Source organism: Phoxinus phoxinus (genome assembly GCF_949152265.1).
Source record: "Phoxinus phoxinus genome assembly, chromosome: 15".
Lineage (NCBI taxonomy): Eukaryota > Metazoa > Chordata > Actinopteri > Cypriniformes > Leuciscidae > Phoxinus > Phoxinus phoxinus.
Genome location: NC_136890.1, coordinates 3,068,645 through 3,073,771, shown reverse-complemented (window position 1 = coordinate 3,073,771; position 5,127 = coordinate 3,068,645). Strand labels below are relative to the sequence as shown.

Here is a 5,127-nt window from a genome sequence, read left to right as displayed (position 1 = left end):
TGTACAAAACCAGGCTGCTTGATATTGCAATCATTTTCATGCATCATCGTGATCATAAACACACTGGTGTGTGTCTCATTGTTTCGGTCTGACATTAATCGAGTTATTCTCAGAGATTCACTCAAACAACGGCTCAAACTGTTCACACACACGTTCATGTAGTGTGTATCTTGAGAGGAAGGCTTTTGTACATGTGGTTTGTTCAGTTGACCTCTAGTAAATAAGGTTTGGTTTCTGCGGTGTGTGTGTGTGTGTGTCGACTGTTGTAGTTTTCACTTTACTCGAGGTCTCCGTAATGAAAGATGCTTTATCTTCTGTAGCCTGGATCATGAGTCGGATTCAATGCATGATTTGATTATAGTAAAACTCATGCTTATTATTATCCGAAGCGTGTTGCGTTGCGCCGGACGCGTCTGCCAGATCTGCGGCTGTAAAAGTGTGTTTTCGTGTGTGTGTTCGGTGGGTTTATGGTGATAGTGTGTGTGGTATGCGGGCTGTGGCCCATCTGGAAAAGGTTTTCTGTGTTGAGAAGGCAGCTGTCTTCATGCGATGAGAGCGGGGTCAGCGAGGCTCAAACCCCCGACACACACACACACACACACACACACAACCCCCCGCGTGGGTTTATCACTGTAGCCCAAACTTCACCCCTCAGAGCTCTAGATTTTATCAGCTTACTCACATACTTGTATCTCAGTTTGCTCTGTAATGATGTGTAATCACACACACACACACACACACACACACACACACACTGCATTAAAGGTCAACAGTATTGCGCTTTAAAGCGCTCATTGGGCGGCCTTGGACCTTGACACCGAACACAACTCCTCCACAAAACTACTATTCTCAAATCAATATCCTCCTAAGATGGCGGCGATCACCTTGCGCTCGCTCTTCCTCAGCAACACGCGAGTGTGAAGCGCAGACGCTCTGGCTAATGAGTAAACGTGACATCAGCTCTCTGTCTGCCGAGTGTTAGTTTTAGGTCATATTCCTGCAGTTCCCTTCCTCAAAAGCTGGTGTGAAGGTGCCGACGGCTCCCTCAGGAGAGCTTCAGGTTCTGAACGGTTTGGAGAAAACTATGGACTGGAAGTAAACACATCGCATGTTTCATATCGTCTGCGCTCAGGCTTATGGGAAGAGCTGGGAGAAAAGCCCAGTTATATGAGAGATAAGACGTGTTTTGTGATGCGTGATCTCTGCGGCTTCATATCTCACGGTTTTGGCTTTATACGACATTAATGCTTCAGCCTAAATTTAACGGCTTAGTTAAAAGAGATGTAAATATATAATCTAAATATGCACAGACTTTGATATGTAGAGATGGGAGGTTATTAATGATAAATGTATCCGCCAGACCATTTTAGTTTTAGGGTTATGTTGTATTACATTACATTTCATTGTCCCGTTACATCGGCCACACGTCGGCATGTGAAGCGCGCTGGTGTCGCTCTAGCACTGATCTGAGATCTGTCACTCTCGACCAGAGACTTCCTCATTCAGTCTCAATGCAAACCTCAGGAAGATGCCTCAGTATTGTGCTGGAGGGTGAATGTGCTCAAGGGTGGTATGCGAAAACACTATTGTGTGTGTGTGTGTGTGTGTGTGTGTGTGTGTGTGTGGGTGGGGGGGAGCTGAAAGGACACTGTACATGACTCCTCCTCCTCTTTCTCTTAATCCTATTCTCCTGCCGCCCATCTCCCTTGTTATTGTTCCTCTCTCTCTCTCTCTCTCTCTCTCTCTCTCTCTCTCTCTCTCTCTCTCTCTCTCTCTCTCTCTCTCTCTCTCTCTCCCTCTCTTCCTCTTCCTCTTCTCTTTCATGCATGTTTCACTCGGGCATGCGGGTGTGTGTGTGAGACGGGGGAGGGGGAACGACTGAGGTCATGTGACCATCAATGGCATCAGAGGACGTCAGGGAATACAGGTTCAGCTAAATATAGTCTCAACTAAAACCTGTTTCCACTCGCCAACTAATGATCCGTCATGGACATCCAGACCCGGAGAACCGCTCGGAGAATCTCTCCGCATTAAACACAGGGAAACTGAGGAAACACTGTACCATAAGGTTCAAATGTGTTCACTAAATTAGTTAAAGTGAGCTAACAATTAGAAATATGGCAACACTGATCTTTGTTACTGTATTAATAACTATATATAGTGCATAATTACATAACTTTAAACCGAACCCTAACTCTACATGTCACACCGTAACACACACCTTCAAATAATGTCATTTATTAATCTGAGTACATGTTATTTTTTACATTTACTAATGCATTATTAAAATCAACCGCTGTATTTATTAACATTATTTAATGGACTTGAGCTACAGTTGTATTTTTAATAACTAATGTTAAATATTAATAAATACTGTAACAAATGGATTGATCATTCTTACTCAGGGATTCTGTGGCTCTTAAAGTCTTAATTATCACGAACTCAAATTAAAAATGTCTTAAATCAGAGCAGACAGTATTACATGAATAAAATCATGGCATTAAATGTTGCATGCATATAAAAATAAGTATTTTTGTTCTGTTTTCCAATTCAAACATCTTTAAATCAAGAGACATGTACTTGAGAAGCAAATGTTAAAGAAAGTCTTGAAGTTTCAGTTTATGCTTAAAACCAGAACACATATCTGTCAGTGAGTTATGAAAGCCGATTATGGATATTTGTTCTTGTTTTAATCATAAACTCTCTTCATTTTGATCAGTTTCACAGAGAACAAGCCTTCATATTTGATGTGGTTTTGTATCTCCAGTAAATGAATCTTGATTTGACAATCTGGAAAACAAGACAGAAATACTGCATTATTATACTTTTCTGCATTATGATCAGAAGCTCCAGTAAAAGTTATTTCTATTTCCGAGTCAAATGAATAAAAAAGTAGTGGATATCAATAAAACTCGCGGTGTTTCTCCTTAGACATTTACATTTAGAAAACATTGTTCCCTTCAATTTTCTCCTTACATTTTCTGTACTTGGTCTTAAAAAACTCTTGAGTTGAGCTCTATAAACCCTGTGAATGTTAATGTTAATCTTATGATAAAGTGTTCCCGAAGCACAAATAGTGTTGTGATGTGAGATCTGCAGTTTTGTGGAGCCGGCCGTCCTCCGCTGAGGTCATGTGGAGACTGAAGGACTGGTACACAAAGCTTATTGTGGCATCATTGGTGTTTGTGTTCGCCGCTCTTCATCGGGTATCGATAGATCTGTTCGTTTTCTCAAACGAGGGTCGTAGCGGAAAAACCTTCTAGTCAGATCACAATATTATTTGACCTCATTATAAAGTGGTGTGTTACTGGCCAGATCTCGTGATATAGACCGACTAAACTCAGTCAATCGCTGTAGAGGAACACACACACACACACGCGCGTATTAATCTGAGATGGCCCGAGCCGAGAGAACATCTGGCCTTGCGCAGAGGATCGATGTGTTGTGTAATGTTGATATTGCAGGTTCTGATGTGCTTTATCTGCTGATGGCCTGTATTGATTGTGTTAAGCTAACTATGATGCTCCGGAGAAGCCAGACAATGAGAGATGTTGAAACGCAGAGATGTGGACGAGTGCGTCAATAATGTGACGTAACGTCCCTCCGCCTCGACGGCGCTTCTATTGTCACTCGCTCTCTCATCAGGTCTTCAGATAATTGTCCTTCGGGTGGTTTGATGTGAGATCTGCTGGTGTGATATTAATGAAGCCGCTCATCCACTGACCAGTTACTCCACTGCAGCTGGATCATATGTGTGACCCTGGACCACAAAACCAGTCACATGGGTCCATTTTTGAAAATGAGATGTATACGTCATCTGAAAGCTGAATAAATAATCTCTCCATTGATGTGTGGTGTGTCAGGATAGGACAATATTTGGTCGAGACACAACTATTGAAAATCTGGAATCTGAGGAGCAAAAAAATCTAAACATTGAGAAAATCTCAAAGTTGTGCATTTATGTTCACGATTGTGCTGCATTCACTCACAGAAATACATGTTATATATATTTACGGTAGGAAATTTACTAAATATCTTCATGGAACATGATCTTAATATCCTCATGATTTTTGGCATAAAAGAAAAATGGATAATTTTGACCAATACAATGTAAGGCTATTGCCACAGATATACCCGTGCGGCTCCAGACTGGTTCTGTGATACAGGGTCAGATTTAATCAAATGTACACTAGTGGTCAAAAGCTAATATATATATATATATTTTTTTTTTAAATTGAACAAAGTCTCTTCTGCTCACCAAGGCTGCATTTATTTGCATGAAAATATTGCAAATATTTCTATAACTTAAAACAGTTTTCTATGTGAATATATAGTAAAGTGTAATTTATTCCTGTGATCAAAGCTGAATGTCCAGCATCATTACTCCAGTCTTCAGTGTCACATGATCCTCCAGAAATCAGGATAATATGAGGATTTGCTGTTCGAGAAATGATGATTAAATTATATAATAATGATCAATTGTGTGGCTTCATGTTCTTGTGGATTCTTTGATAGAAAGCTCAAAACAACAGCATTTATTTGAAATAGAAATCTGATTATAAATCTCTTTACTGGCAGTTTTGATCAATTTAATGCATCCTTGCTGAATCTTTTTTTCTTTTTTGTAACTCACTGAATGGAAGTGCATAATGAATGCATCTTTAACATCTCGAAATCTATGATAGTTTCAAAAGGTTGCAAACCGGCGTTTAGTCTTCTAAAGCCGTGTGTGTGCGAGCGACTGAATGCTCTGTTGTCCAGAACACATTTCCATCTCGCACAAAGCCTTCCTCCAGCGGTTACAGTAAGACTGTGTAATTACCGCATGCTAATTCCTGCCTGTTGTAATGGTTATGAGAGATTAGGCCAGCGGGGGGGGGGCGAGACGCTCCTCAGGACTGTGTGTGTGTGTGTGTGTGTGTGTGTGTGTGTGTGTGTGTGTGTGTGTGTGTGTGTGTGTGTGTGTGTGTGGAGGATTAACATAACACTGTCCATCAGTGAAGGAGAAGCCAAACACACCGACTGGTTATTAAAGTTCAATAAACGAAACCCATAAAAAACATAACTAGCACTTTATATGTAAATCATTATAAAAGTACTTTTAATGCATTAATTATACCTTGTAAT

At 40.6% G+C, this 5,127-nt stretch overlaps 1 protein-coding gene across 1 annotated transcript in view; it reads left to right on the top strand.

Moving 5' to 3' along the window:
• The window catches only part of nr6a1a (nuclear receptor subfamily 6, group A, member 1a), a 36,352-nt gene that overhangs the window by 455 nt on the left and 30,770 nt on the right, over positions 1 to 5,127 (top strand). The window lies entirely within an intron of this gene.